Consider the following 16,407-nt stretch of genomic DNA (forward strand, 5'->3'; position numbering starts at 1 on the left):
ATATTGCTACCAGCTTACAAAGAATCCTTCAGAAATATCCCATGTATATATAAGCAACTCTACATAGGAACATTCCTTTTTAGGTAGATCTGTGCTTTCTTTTGCATTGTAGTTTGTAGAAAAGAGATAGCTCTTGCCAGGACATTGATTAAAACAAAGACAACAGGCTTTGATGTAAGCGTTCTGATTGGAACATATTTCTTTACTGTCTTGTCATTTAGTCTTAGCCATACACTGTCACCATGATGGATGCCACCAATAAAAGCGATCGTTCCTTTAATTTTAGTATGCTTAACACTTCACTCTGGAGGAAAAACTGGCTGTAAATATGGGGCCCTGCACTGTTCCTGGCCACAAATTTTGGAACTTGCTTCCATCTGGATTGATTACTCTCTACAGCTGGTGCACAGCAGTTACACTGGGATCCCTCTTCCCCCTCATCCTCGTGGTTCTCCTTGCTTCTCTCTTGTGTTGCTTTATTTCTTTTGTCCCATAAAGTATTCTTTCCTAATTTATTTCTTCATTTTGGGGGAAAATATCTCCTCATAACTTTCAATGAAGGAAATGTGTGGGAGGCTAATAGCTTAAGAACTGATTGATTTGAAAATATTTTCAGTGTATTCTTACTCATAACAGGTATTGCCTGGGTACTGAATTCTGTGTTGGAAGTTGTTTTTCTTCAGAACTCTGAAGGCATTTGGTACAGATTTCAGTGTTGCTTTTCAGAAATCTGAAAACTCATTTCTTCTAACTGGGTGAGTTAAATATCTTCTAATATGTTGAAATGGTAATGAGTAAACAGCTTTTTTGAATTTCTGCCTCTGTATTTGACATGAGTGTATGACAATCCTGTTCACACCCAGAGTCTGGACATTTAGAAAGAGCCCGAGCTTAGGATTCCCACCACAAACTCTGCCATTGCTTTCCTCAGGGTATCTTTTAAAATAATCACTTATAGTTGAGCCAATAAAAAGTGACCTGTCAGTCTCTCAATTAATCCCCCCATTCACCCCCACCATGGCCATACCTCTATTCTCTATGTCTGCATCTCTATTCCTGCCTTGCAAATAAGTTCATCTGTACATTTTTCTAGATTCCACATATATGTGTTAATATACGATATTTGTTTTTCTCTTTCTGACTTACTTCACTCTGTATGACAGACTCTAGGTCCAGGTTCTAGAAATGACCCAATTTAATTCCTTTTTATGGCCAAGTAATGTTCCATTATATATATGTACCACATCTTCTTTATCCATTCCCCTGTTGATGGACATTTAGTTTGCCTCCATGCCCTGGCTACTATATGTAAAATATATAGCTAGTGGGAACCTGCTGTATAACACAGGGATCTCAGCTCGGTGCTCTGTGATGACTTAGAGGGGTGGGATGGAGGCATGCGAGGGAAGTCCAAGAGGGAGGGGATGTATATACACATATAGCTGATCCAGTTCATTGTGCAGCAGAAACTAACACAATATTGTAAAGCAACTGTACCCCAACTAAAAGAAAAAGACTCCTGACCCAACCACCTTATAAATAATAGGTGCTTAGTACCCTGCATCTCCTGCTTTCTCATGAGCTGAGAAGGGATTGCCCTTCCCCCAGCTCATTGTGTCCCCACCTCCTCTTTGTGAAATCTATAACTAATAAATCTTTGACTTAGGTCATTTGTGTGAGTGTTCTGTGTCTTCAATCAACACAACTCCTGAGTTTTCACTTCTCTGAGGTAGGAGCTCAGAGGCCAAGGGAGCTACCTGCTGACCCATGTGGGTGGCTTGTACCTCCTCATTCAGCAGGTCATAGTCTAAATATTCTTAATTTAATACACCATCAACTGGTCCTCCACACACCAATGAAGTGAATTTTTACAGTGTTATGCCTTGGTCTATTACTCTGCATTTTGCTGGATTCTTGCAGGACTTTTCAATGTGGAAACTGTTCTGTAGTTTTGAGAAGTTTTCACGCCCTGGTTTAACCTGATTCTTCCTTTCCTTTTCCTCTCTTTTCTCTTCCTAGAACTCTTTTAATTTCAAGTTGTTCTTCTGGGTTAAGTCTTCAGTTTTCTTATCTTTACTTTAAAATTTTCATCTGTTTGTGCTCTATTTCCTAAAGATTTCTTCAAGTATATATTTTATCTTTTACTAAAACTTTTGATTCATAACATGCTTTTGATTTATGTGCGCTGAGTTGCTTCAGTTGTGTCCACCCTTTGCGACCTATGAACTCACCAGGCTCCTCTGTCCATAGGATTCTCCAGGCAAGAATACTGGAGTGGGTTTCCATGCCCTCCTCAAGGGGAATTTCCTAACACTGGGATCTAACTGGAGTCTCCTGAGGCTCTTGTATTGCAGATGGACTCTTTACCGCTGGGCCACTGGGGAAGCCCTTTAATATATGAGTTGCTTTAATTTATTCTATGGATTTTCTTTCTTAGAATATCCTGTTCTTAATTCATTGATGGAATATTTACTAATATTACTCCTTGACATTTTAAAAATATCATTTTGTTTTTTTTTTTTATTTCAACAAGTTTCTTCTCCATCCCCTTTAATTGTGTTATCTTTTAATTGTGTTGTTTTTATTTTTTATATTAGAGTATTTCTTTAGGTTTCAAGCAATCCAGACTTGTCTGCTCATGACTAAGGATTAGGGCCTAGAAATCTATCGGAAGCTCTGAGAGTGTTGTTAAGCTCCTCTTGGAGCTTCATTATAAGGCAATCCTGATCAGCTTCAGTAATGCTGAAGAAGCTGAAGTTGAACGGTTCTATGAAGACCTACAAGACCTTTTAGAACTAACACCCAAAAAAGATGTCCTTTTCATTATAGGGACTGCTGCTGCTAAGTCACTACAGTCGTGTCTGACTCTGTGTGACCCCATAGATGGAAGCCCACCAGGCTCCCCCGTCCCTGGGATTCTCCAGGCAAGAACACTGGAGTGGGCTGCCTTTTCCTTCTCCAATGCATGAAAGTGAAAAGTGAAAGTGAAGTTGCTCAGTCATGTCTGACTCTTAGCGACCCCATGGACTGCAGTCTACCAGGCTCCTCTGTCCATGGGATTTTCCAGGCAAGAGTACTGGAGTGGGGTGCCATTGCCTTCTCCGCATTATAGAGGACTGGAATGCAAAACTAGAAAGTCAAGAAATACCTGGAGTAATAGGCAAATTTGGTCTTGGGGTACAGAATGAAGCAGGGCAAAGGCTAATAGAGTTTTGCCAAAAGAACACACTGGTCATAGGAAACACCCTCTTCCAACAAGATAAGAGAAGACTCTACACATGGACATCACCAGATAGCCAACACTGAATCAGATTGATTATATCTTTTGCTGCCAAAGATGGAGAAGGTCTATAAAGATAGCAAAAACAAGACCGGGAGCTGACTGTGGCTCAGGTCGTGAACTCTTTATTGCCAAATTCAGACTTAAACTGAAGAAAGTAGGGAAAACCACTAGACCATTCAGTATGACCTAAATCGTATCCCTTATGACTATACAGTGGAAGTGAGAAACAGATTTAAGGGACTAGATCTGATAGACAGAGTGCCTGATGAACTATGGAAGAAAGTTCGTGACATAGTACAGGAGAAAGGGATCAAGACCGTCTCCAATAAAAAGAAATGCAAAAAAGCAAAATGGCTGTCTGAGGAGGCCTTACAAATAGTTGTGAAAAGAAGGGAAGCGAAAAGCAAAGGAGAAAAGGAAAGATATATCCATTTGAATGCAGAGTTCCAAAGAATAGCAAGGAGAGATAAGAAAGCCTTCCTCAATGATCAGTGCAAAGAAATAAAGGAAAACAATAGAATGGGAAAGACTAGAGATCTCTTCAAGAAAATTAGAGATACCAAGGGGACATTTCATGCAAAGATGAGCTCAATAAAGGACACAAATGGTATGGACCTAACAGAAACAGAAGGTTAAGAAGAGGTGGCAAGAATACACAGAAGAACTATACAAAAAAGATCTTTACAACCCAGATAATCATGATGGTGTGATCAGTCACCTAGAGCCAGACATCCTGGAATGTGAAGTCAATCAGACCTTTGGAAGCATCACTACGAACAAAGCTAGTGGAGGTGATGGAATTCCAGTTGAGCTGTTTCACATCCTAAAAGATGATGCTTTGAAAGTGCTGCACTCAATATGCCAGCAAATATGGAAAACTCAACAGTTGCCACAGGACTGGAAAAGGTCAGTTTTCATTCCAATCCCAAAGAAAGACAATGCCAAAGAATGCTCAAACTATCGCACAATTGCAGTCATCTCATACACTATTAAAGTTATGCTCAAAATTCTCCAAGCCAGACTTCAGCAATATGTGAACCGTGAACGTCCTGATGTACAAGCTGGTTTTAGAAAAGGCAGAGGAACCAGAGATCAAATTGCCAACATCTGCTGGATCATCACAAAAGCAAGAGAGTTCCAGAAAAACATCTATTTCTGCTTTATTGACTATGCCAAAGCCTTTGTGTGGATCACCACAAACTGTGGAAAATTTTTTAAGAGATGGGAATAATAGACCACCTGATGTGCCTCTTGGGAAATCTGTATGCAGGTCAGGAAGCAACAGTTAGAACTGGACATGGAACAACAGAACAGACTGGTTCCAAATATGAAAAGGAGTACATCAAGGCTGTATATTGTCACCGTGCTTAGTTAACTTATATGCAGAGTACATCATGAGAAACGCTGGACTGGATGAAGCACAATCTGGAATCAAGATTGCAAGGAGAAATATTAATAACCTCAGATATGACATCACTCTTATGGCAGAAAGCGAAGAAGAACTAAAGAGCCTCTTGATGAAAGTGAAAGAGGAGAGTAAAAAAGTTGGCTTAAAACTCTGCATTCAGAAAACTAAGATCATGGCATCTGGTCCCATCACTTCATGGCAAATAGATGAGGAAACAGTGGAAACAGTGACAGACTTTATTTTTGGGGGCTCCAAAATCACTGCAGACAGTGCCTACAGCCATGAAATTAAAAGACACTTACTCCTTGGAAGGAAAGTTATGACCAACCTAGACAGCATATTAAAAAGCAGAGACATTACTTTGCCAACAAATGTCCATCTAGTCAAAGCTATGGTTTTTCCAGTGGTCATGTATGGATGTGAGAGTTGGACTATAAAGAAAGCTGAGCACCAAAGAATTGATGCTTTTGAACTGTGGTGTTGGAAAAGACTCTTCAGAGTCCCTTGGACTGCAAGGAGATCCAACCAGTCCGTCCTAAAGGAGATCAGTCCTGGGTGTTCATTGGACGGACTGATGTTGAAGCTGAAACTCCAATACTTTGGCCACCTGAGGAGAAGATCTGACTCATTTGAAAAGACCCTGATGCTGGGAAAGATTGAAGGCAGGAGGAGAAGGGGACGACAGAGGATGAGATGGTTGGATGGCATCACCGACTGGACAGGGAGGCCTGGCATGCTGTGGTTCATGGGGTCGTGATAGTCGGACATGACTGAGTGACTGAACTGAACTGAACTGCTGGGCTTTTTACAAGAGAATCCCCAAAGTTTGGTACATTTATTAATTTGTTTTTTGATGGCTGTGGTTCTGGTTATTCTTCAGAGAAGAATCTTCTGATTTCTGCCTAGGGGGTAGATGGCTGGCTGTTGCTTTTCAGCAGTAAGATGAGGTCCAAGTTGGGCAATTTCAGTACTGAGCACTCAGCATGTATGCATTTCTTTCATTCCCATGCTTCCCATGGATAATCTCTGTGATAGGCTGACACGATAATAACTCAGGCAGGGTTTCTATGCTGAAGTTGAGGAGAATGTCTTAGAAAATCTGTTTGCTCTTATGGCCTTTAACTGATTGGATGAAGTCCATGCATAGGAACAGCAATATGTTTATTCACAGTCTACTGATTTAAATATTGATCATATCTAAAAATATCTTCATAGCAGCATCTAGATGGGTCTTGTTGTTTAGTTGCTCAGTTGTGTCTAACTCTTTGCAAGCCTGTGGACTGCAGCATGCCAGGCTTTCCTGTCCTTCACTATCTCCCAGAGTTTGCCCAAACTTATGTCCATTGAGTTGGTGATGCCATCCAACCATCTTGTCCTCTGTCATCCCCTTCTCCTCCTGCCTTCAATCTATCCTAGCATCAGGATATTTTCTAATGAGTGGGTTCTTCGCATCAGGTGGCCAAAGTATTGTCACTTCAGCATCAGTCCTTCAAATTCAGGATTGATTTCCTTTAGGATTGACTAGTTTGATCTCCTTGCAGTCCAAGAGACTCTTAAGAGTCTTCTCTAAAAGGATATTTAACTGAAAACCTGGGTACCATAGCTTAGCCAAGTTGACACAAAAATTAGCCAGCACACTCTTTTATTCTTTTCATAGTAAAAATAATCTTTAAATTTCTACTTGGTTTGTGGAAGGAGAATCACAACCAGAGTTTGGGATGAGATCTAGAAATATAGGTGATTGTACTTTGAGTTGATTTTATCAAATCTTCCTCATTTTTTTGTGCCCTTCTATCTCATTTTCAATTTCATAGATATCTGGTATTACCAGTTCCTAGGCCCTTTGAGGATTACCTAGTATAAATTAGGTTGATTCCTTACTTTCTTCACTCTAAGCTTAAAATTTTGTTGTCACCCACCAGGCTCCGCTGTCCCTGGGATTCTCCAGGCAAGAACACTGGAGTGGGTTGCCATTTCCTTCTCCAGTGCATGAAAGTGAAAAGTGAAAGTGAAGTTGCTCAGTCACGTCCAACTTTTTGCGACCCCGTGGACTGCAGCCTACCAGACTCCTCCATCCATGGGATTTTCCAGGCAAGAGTACTAGAGTGGATTGCCATAGCCTTCTCCATAGCAGACTTAGCAGGCCCTTTGAGGATTACCTAGTATAAATTAGGTTGATTCCTTACTTTCTTCACTCTAAGCTTAAAATTTTGTTGTCTTTCATCAGTTTGTTTTCCAGATTTCAAAATATTTTGCTTCTGCGCCTTCTCCTGCCCTCATTGTCTTTGTGGTTCCATATCTTTTTATCCTTTAAATTTACAGAGGTGTTATGGCATGAATATTTGTGTCCCCCACCATTCATATTTTGGAGCCCTAAGCCTTAATGTGATGATATTTGGAGGTGGAACTTTGTGAGATAATTAGGTTTAGATGAGGGCATTAGGGTGGGACCTTCATTCTTGCTTTAGTGTCCTTATAAGAAGAGGAAGAGAGACCAGGGCATACAGACTGTCTTTCTGTCTTAGTTCTGTAAGGACACAGCATGAAGGTGGTTGTCTGAATACCAGAAAGAAGGTGCTCACCAGGAACCAAATCTACCAGAATCTGTATATTTGACTTTCTACCCTCCGGAACTATAAGAAATAAATGTATGTTGTTTAAGCCACCCAGTCTATGGTATTGTGTTACAGCAGCTGGATAATGGGCAGTGTCTGGAAGAACTGTGACAGGCAAGATGGAATAGATGGTAAGGGCAATTCTGGTGAAGCCCAGGAGGTAAATGAGAAACATGTTATTGGACAATGGAGAAAAGGAGATCCAACTCATAAATTGGCAAATGACTTTGTTGAGCTGTGTTCTAGGGTTTGTGGAAGGTAAACCTTGTAAGTGAGGAAGTTGGATGTTTTATCTGAGATATCTAAGCAAAGCATTGAAGGACTGGCTTGGTTACTCCTGCTTGTAGTAAAGTCTGAAAGAGGGAAATGAAATTGTTAAATAAAGTGAAATTAGAACTTAGATACTTGGAAAATTCTCGGCTTATTTGTATTGTGAAAACTGAGAAAGCTTGTTTCAAAATGAACACTAAGGGTGGCTGAGCACAGTTTGAAAAATACATTATCATGAGTGTGAACCATGGATCTGATCAGTCACCATAGATCTGATCAGCCATATGGATCTAATTAGCCATGGATCTAACCAGCAGAAACAGTGCCAGTACGAATTGAGAGGAGATGAGACAAAATGAAGGAAGGTTGTCAGATTTCTTAGATCCTACAGAGCCAGGCATAGATTTGATTGACCATGAATATGCCCTATTCTCTAAGAGAAGGAACCAATAACCTCAGTGGCAATTCAGACCATCGGGGGGGGGGGGGGTGCCTCTTTAGTTTCAAATGGGAGACCATTGCTTCAGTTTCAACAAGGTGGACAGTGGTGATCAGAGCTTTGGGGAAGCCATTTCCACTCAGCAGAGCCACAGAAATGAGACCGGGGACTCCACTGGGTCTGAAAGGCTGATCATTTACCTAAGTAGGATTATTCTCCAGGCTTAAGATCGTATGGTATTAGTTTTGATAGGTTCTGGACTTACTTGGTAGTCATCACCTCTTTCTTTTTTTCAACTTGTCCCTTTTAGAATGAAAATGTCTGTTCTACACCTGTCCCACCACTGTGCTTTGGAAGCAGGTAACTTGTCTGGTTTCACAGGTTCACAGCAAATTTTATCTCAGATGAATTGTACTTTGACTCTTACCCACAATTAATCTAGAAGATATTTAGATGAGACTTTGAACTTTAAAATCGATATGAGTTAAGAAGTTTGGGCTTTGGGGATAGATAATATATTTTGGATGAAAGGATATGAATTTTGGATGGCCAGAAGCAGAATGTTATGGGCTTTCTCTGTGTGTGTGTCTCCCATAAATCCGTATGTTGAAGCCCTAATCCTCAATATGATGGTATTTGAAGATGGGGCCATTGGGAAATAACTGGGTTTGAATGAGGTCCTTAAGGTGGGGCCTTAGGATGGGATTAGTGTCCTTCTAACAATAAGAGAGACCTGAACCTTCCTTCCTCTCCACTGTGTGAGGAGACATTGAGAGCATGGCTGATTAGGCCAGGGAGAGAACTGTCATCAAGAATGAAATCTTGACCTTGGACTTCCCAGCCTCCAGAACTGTGAGACATAAATTTCTTCTGTTAAACTGTCTATGATATTTTGTAAAAGCAGCCCACATTAACTAATATGAAGGGTGTAACCTGGAACTTCCTTGATATGTCCCTATTTGCAGAGGAGGAGAAATTGGGTAATATCTAGAGCATAAGATACTATTGAGAAAAGAAAGATAAAATGTAGTTAAAATAGAGGGTTATGGATGGTCTAGGGGAAGCATGAAGACCAACGGTATCTTTTAGGTCATGGAAAAGAGCAGTAAGGGATCTTTTGTGGAAAATCTCACTTGCCTCAGCATTTGACTTGTTAGCACTCCTAAGTGCTTCTAGGGAATGCTCAAAACGTTTAGAACACTGAGAAAGACAGGATGTGTTCTGCTGTGAATGAGCATGTACCAGAGAAGATTCCATTGCCATTTTAAAGAGAGAGCAGATAAATTTAAAATGGGATTGTTTGATGTAAGCCTTATGGTGGGTAATGAATGGTATGGCATGTGATCTCACAGCTCCTTGTGGCATATATTTAAGTATGGTACTTGCAGATGACCTTTTACAGAGGTAAATTGCATATAAGGGGCTATAAGTGCCACATTTAATAATGCTTCAGAGACATTAAGAAGAAAGTAACAGTTATTATTTGGGGATAAGGTCCCAATTATTAACGTTCAGGTGCTGCTGAGCAGCAAATCCAGCTTCAACAGCAGATGTCTCCTTCTGAAGCTTTATGAATGGATCCGGGGTGGCAGAACTATACTCAATAAGTTAAGGGTTTGGGAGTAGAAAAAAATAACCAAGGGAAAAAAAATGTAATATAATCCCCCCCCCCAAAAAAAATAACCAAGAAAGGAAAATGCTTCAAGTACGAAAATCTAAATGGTTCACTCTGGAAAATAATATTGACCCATCATTTTATGGAGAAGAGGCAGTCTTTGAGCAGTAATGGGATATAATGGGATCCTAGTTTTTACCTGAGTTGTCCATTTCCAGTCTTCTCTATCATGCATTCTGACGGTATTTTTTTTTCTGGGTATTTGTTGTTTGTGTATAAGTGCTTAGTTGCTTCAGTCATGTCTGATTTTTTGCAACCCCATGGTCTGTAGCCACCAGGCTGCTCTGTCCAAGGGATTCTCAAGGCAAGAATACTGGAGTGAATTGCCATGCCCTCCTCCAGGGGTTCTTCCCAACCTGGGGATCAAACTCATGTCTGCCTGCATCTCCTGCATTGTAGATGGATTCTTTACCCACCCGGGAAGCCCCTCTTTCTGTTTAGGTTATCTTATATAGCTGCTAAATTAAAATAACACTCTCATAATATTTAATAGTAGTCAAAGACCCTTCCAATGGCTTTCTATCTACCTGCAGAAAGAAGTGGAAACTCCTTGATCTGGTAATCAAGACTATTTATATGTATAAGGTGGATGTTCCAACATGACTCTTTCCTTCCCTGACTTCTTACTTTCAGGATATCTTGCTTACAGCGGATTGATGTTCTTTCTGCCTGTTAACATATTATGCTTATTCATAATTTCCTGCTTTTGTTGTGATATTCTACCCTTCCCCTTGTGTTACTATAGTTCAGAGATCAGAAAATTTTGTCTGTTAATGGGCAGATAATAAATATTTTCGGCTTTGTGGGCCATATGCTCTCTGTTGAAATACTTAATTCAAGTCTGCTGTTGTTGAATAAAAGCAGCCACAGATGACATGCAAACAAATGGGTATGAGGGAAGGGACCGAGAAAGTGACACAGATGGATCCTGAAATTTCCTCCTTTTATGGATTCACTGCATGAAGCAATTCCTTCTAAAGAAAATCCAGAAATTACATGCATGTCTCTTGTACATCTGGAGAAGGAGAAAATATCCAAATCAAGATAGGTAAGAAAGGTTCAGAACAACCCCTTCCCATCCCAGCACTATTTAATCAAGAGAGAACCACTAATTCCCAGCCTCTCCCTGGAGAGTGAAGGGTTTGGGCCACATATACTACTGTTCAAATACTACTGTTCAGTCACTCAGTCACGTACGACTCTTTGTGGCCCCATGGACTGCAGCACACCAGGCTTTCCTGTCCTTCGCCATCTCCTGGAGTTTTTTCAAACTCATGTCCATTGAATCATTGATGCCATCCAACCATCTCATCTTTTGTTGCTCCCTTCTATTTCTGCCCTCAATCTTTCCCAGCATTAAGGTCTTTTCAAATGAGTCAGTGCTTCGCATGAGGTGGCCAAAGTATTGGAGTTTCAGCTTCAGCATCAGTCCTTCCAATAAAGGATGGACTGGTTGGATCTCCTTACACTCCAAGGGACTCACAAGAATCTTCTCCAATACCATAGTTCAAAAACATCAATTCTTCAATGCTCAGCTTTCTTTACAGTCCAACTCTCACATCTATACATGACTACTGGAAAAACCATAACTTTGACTAGACCAGGACTTTGTTGGCAAAGTAATGTTTCTGTTTTTTAATATGCTGTCTAGGTTGGTCAAACTTTTCTTCCAAGGAGTCTTTTCATTTCATGGCTGCAGTCACCATCTGCAGTGATTTTGGAGCCCCAAAAAATAAAGTCTGTCACTGTTTCCACTGTTTCCCCATCTATTTGCCATGAAGTGATGGGAACTGATGCCACGATCTAAGTTTTCTGAATGTTGAGCTTTAAGCCAAATTTTTCGCTCTCCTCTTTCACTTTCATCAAGAGGCTCTTTAGTTCTCCTTTGTTTTCTGCCATAAGGGTTGTGTCATCTGTGTATCTGAGGTTAATGATACTTCTCCCAGCAATCTTGATTCCAGCTTGTGCTTCAGACCAGTGTTTCTCATGATGTACTCTGCATACATGTTAAATAAGCAGGGTGACAATGTATACCCTTGACATAGTCCTTTTCCTATTTGGAACCAGGCTGTTCTGTTGTTCCATGTCCAGTTCTAACTGTTGCTTCCTGACCTGCATACAGATTTCTCAAGAGGCAGGTCAGGTGATCTGGTATTCCTATCTCTTTCAGAATTTTTCACAGTTTGTTGTGATCCATGCAGTCAAAGGCTTTGGCATAGTCGATAAAGCAGAAGTAGATATTTTTCTGGAACTCTCTTGCTTTTTCAGTGATCTAGTGGATGTTGGCAATTTGATCTCTGGTTCCTCTGCCTTTTCTAAAACCAGCTTGAACATCTGGAAGTTCAAAGCTCATATACTGTTGAAACCTGGCTTGGAGAATTTTGAATATTACTTTACTAGTGCGTGAGATGAGTGCAGTTGTGCAGTAGTTTGAATATTATTTGGCATTGCCTTTCTTTGGGATTGGAATGAAAGCTGACCTTTTCCAGTCCTGTGGCCACTGCTGAGTTTTCCATATTTGCTGGCATATTGATAGCAGCACTTTCACAGCATCATCTTTCAAGATTTGAAATAGCTCAACTGGCATTCCATCACTTCCACTAGCTTTCTTTGTAGTGATGCTTCCTAAGGCTCACTTGACTTCACATTCCAGGATGTCGGGCTCTAGGTGACTGATCACACCATCATGATTATCTGGGCAGTAAAGATCTTTTTTGTATAGTTCTTCTATGTATTCTTGACACCTCTTCTTAATATCTTCTGCTTCTGTTAGGTCCATACCATTTGTGTCCTTTATTGAGCTCATCTTTGCATTAAATATCCCCTTGGTATCTCTAATTTTCTTGAAGAGATCTCTAGTCTTTCCCATTCTATTGTTTTCCTCTATTTCTTTGCACTGATCACTGAGGTAGGCTTCCTTATCTCCTTGCTAGAACTCTGCATTCAAATGAGTATATCTTTCCTTTTCTCCTTTGCTTTTACTTCTCTTCTTTTCCGAGCTATTTGTAAGGTCTCCTCAAACAATCATTTTGCCTTTTTGCATTTCCTTTTCTTAGAGATGGTCTTGATTGCTGCCTCCTGTACAAAGTCACGAATCTCCCTCCATAGCTCTTCAGGCATTCTGTCTATGAGATTTAATCCCTTGATTCTATTTCTCACTTCCACTGTATAATCGTAAGAGATTTAATTTAGGTCATACCTGACTGATCTAGTGGTTTTCCCTACTTTCTTCAATTTAAGTCTGAATTTGACAATAAGGAGTTCATGATCTGAGCCACAGTCCACTCCCAGTCTTGTTTTTACTGACTGTATAGAGCTTCTCCATCTTTGGCTGCAAAGAATATAATCAATCTGATTTTAGTGTTGACCATCTGGTGATGTTCGTATGTAGAGTCTTCTCTTGTGTTGTTGGACGAGGATGTTTGCTATGACTAGTGTGTTCTCTTGGCAAAACTCTATTAACCTTTGCCCTGCTTCATTCTGTACTCCAAGCCCAAATTTGCCTGTTACTCCATATGTTTCTTGACTTCCTAGTTTTGCATTCCAGTCCCCTATAATTAAAAGGACATCCTTTTTGGGTGTTAGTTCTAAAAGGTTTTGTAGGTCTTTCATAGAACTGTTCAACTTCAGCTTCTTCAGCATTACTTGTCAGTGCTTAGACTTGGATTACCATGATATTGAATGGTTTGCCTTGGAAATGAACAGAGATCATTCTGTTGTTTTTGAGACTGCATTCAAGTACTGCTTTGAACTCTTTTGTTGACTATGATGGCCACTCCATTTCTTCTAAAGGATTCTGCCCACAGTAGTAGATATAATGATTATCTGAGTTAAATTCACCCATTCCAGTCCATTTTAGTTTGCTGATTCCTAAAATGTAGACTCTCACTCTTGCCATCTCCTGTTTGACCACTTCCAATTTGCCTTGATTTATGAACCTGACATTCCATGTTCGTATGCAATTGCTATTTATAGTATCGAACTATTGCTTTTTATAGTATCGAACTTTACTTCCATCATCAGTCAGATCCACAACTGGGTGTTGTTTTTGCTTTGGCTCCGTCTCTTCATTCTTTCTGGAGTTATTTCTCCACTGATCTCCAGTAGCATATTGGGAACCTACTGACCTGGTAAGTTCATCTTTCAGTGTCCTATCTTTTTGCCTTTTCATACTATTCATGGGGTTCTCAAGGCAAGAATACTGAAATGGTTTGCCATTCCCTTCTCCAGTGGACCACGTTTTATCAGAACTCTCCACCATGACCCATCCGTCTTGGGTGGCCCTATATGTCAGGCTCATTGAGTTAGAGAAGGCTGTGTTCCATGTGATCAGATTGGTTCAGTTCAGTTCAGTTGCTCAGTCATCTCCACCTCTTTGTGACCCCATGGACTGCAGCATGCCAGGCCTCCCTGTCCATTACCAATTCCCAGAGTTTGCTCAAACTCATGCCCATTGAGTTCATGATATCATCCAACCATCTCATCCTCTGTCATCCCCTTCTCCTCCCACCTTCAATCTTTCCCAGCATCAGGGTCTTTTCAAATGGCTCAGAGGGTAAAGCGTCTGTCTGCAGTATGGGAGACCTGGGTTCGATCCTTGGATTGGGAAGATCCTCTGGAGAAGGAAATGGCAACCCACTCGAGTACTCTTGCCTGGAAAATTCCATGGACTGAGGAGCTTGGTAGGCTACAGTCCTCGGGGTCGCAAAGAATTGGACATGAATGAGTGACTTCACTTTCTTTTCCTTTCAGCTCTTTGCATCAGGTATCCAAAGTATTGAAGTTTTGGCTTCAATATCAGCCCTTCCAATGAATATACAGGACTGATTTCCTTTAGGATGGACTGGTTGGATCTCCTTGCAGTCCAAGGGACTCTCAAGAGTCAGTTTTCTGTGATTGTGGTGTTCAGTCATTCTGCCCTCTGTTGGAGAAGGATAAGAGGCTTAAGGAAGCTTCCTGAGGAGGAACTGACTGAGGGGGAAACTGGGTCTTGTTCTGATGGGCGGGCCCATGCTCAGTAAATCTTTAATCCAATTTTCTGTTGATGGGTGGGGCTGTGTTCTGTCCATGTTATTTACCTGTGAACTATGGATGGAGGTTCCTGACATTATACAGGAGACAGGGATCAAAACCATCCCCATGGAAAAGAAATGCAAAAGAGCAAAATGGCTGTCTGAGGAGGCCTTACAAATAGCTGTGAAAAAAAGAGAAGTGAAAAGCAAAGGAGAAAAGGAAAGATATACTCATTTGAATGCAGAGTTCCAAAGAATAACAAGGAGAGATAAGGAAGCCTACCTCAGTGATCAGTGCAAAGAAATAGAGGAAAACAATAGAATGGGAAAGGCTAGACATCTCTTCAAGAAAATTAGAGATACCAAGGGGACATTTAATGTAAAGATGAGCTCAATAAAGGACAGAAATGGTATGGACCTAACAGAAGCAGAAGATAGTAAGAAGAGATGGCAAGAATACACAGAAGAACTGTACAAAAAAGATCTTCATGACCAAGATAATCATGATGGTGTGATCACTCACCTAGAGCCAGACATCCTGGAATGTGAAGTCAAGTGGGCCTTGGAAAGCATCATTATGAACAAAGCTAGTGGAGGTGATGGAATTCCACTTGAGCTATTCCAAATCCTGAAAGATGATGCTGTGAAAGTGCTGCACTCAATATGCCAGCACATTGGGAAAACTCAGCAGTGGCCACAGGACTGGAAAAGGTCAGTTTTCATTCCAATCCCAAAGAAAGGCAATGCCAAAGAATGGTCAAACTACCACACAATTACACTCATCTCACACACTATTAAAGTAATGCTCAAAATTCTCCAAGCCAGGCTTCAGCAATACGTGAACCATGAACCTCCAGATGTTCAAGCTGGTTTTAGAAGAGGCAGAGGAACTAGAGATCAAATTGTCAACATACTCTGGATCATGGAAAAAGCAAGAGAGTTCCAGAAAAACATCTATTTCTGCTTTATTGACTATGCCAAAGCCTTTGACTGTGTGGATCACAATAAACTGTGGAAAATTCTTCAAGAGATGGGAATACCAGAGCACCTGACCTGCCTCTTGAGAAATCTATATGCAGGTCAGGAAGCAACAGTTAGAACTGGACATGGAACAACAGGCTGGTTCCAAATAGGAAAAGGAGTCCGTCAAAGCTGTATATTGTCACCCTGCTTATTTAACTTATATTCAGAGTACATCATGAGAAACGCTGGACTGGAAGAAACACAAGCTGGAATGGAGAAATATCAATAACCTCAGATATTGACACCACCCTTATGGCAGAAAGTGAAGAGGAACTCAAAAGCCTCTTGATGAAAGTGAAAGTGGAGAGTGAAAAAGTTGGCTTAAAGCTCAACATTCAGAAAACGAAGATCATGGCATCTGGTCCCATCACTTCATGGGAAATAGATGGGGAGACAGTGGAAACAGTCTTAGACTTTATTTTTCTGGGCTCCAAAATCACTACAGATGGTGACTGCAGCCATGAAATTAAAGGACGCTTACTCCTTGGAAGGAAAGTTATGACCAACCTCAATAGCATATTCAAAAGCAGAGACATTACTTTGCCAACAAAGGTCCATCTAGTCAAGGTTATGGCTTTTCCAGTGGTCATGTATGGATGTGAGAGTTGGACTGTGAAGAAGGCTGAGCACTGAAGAATTGATGCTTTTGAACTGTGGTGTTGGAGAAGACTCTTGGGAGTCC

The 16,407-nt window shown here is 40.8% G+C and overlaps 1 long non-coding RNA gene across 2 annotated transcripts in view; it reads left to right on the forward strand.

The window, feature by feature from the left end:
* The window catches only part of LOC129646528 (uncharacterized), a 287,290-nt gene that overhangs the window by 44,461 nt on the left and 226,422 nt on the right, over window positions 1-16,407 (forward strand). The window contains exon 3 of one of the 2 annotated variants that reach the window (XR_008712007.1): window positions 6,614-7,334. The exons of the other annotated variant lie outside the window; for it this stretch is intronic. This is a non-coding gene — a long non-coding RNA (uncharacterized LOC129646528). Of the gene's footprint in view, window positions 1-6,613; window positions 7,335-16,407 lie in introns of those variants that run through there. 2 annotated transcript variants of the gene reach the window in all.

The sequence above is a fragment of the Bubalus kerabau genome, chromosome 3 (assembly GCF_029407905.1).
Source record: "Bubalus kerabau isolate K-KA32 ecotype Philippines breed swamp buffalo chromosome 3, PCC_UOA_SB_1v2, whole genome shotgun sequence".
Lineage (NCBI taxonomy): Eukaryota > Metazoa > Chordata > Mammalia > Artiodactyla > Bovidae > Bubalus > Bubalus kerabau.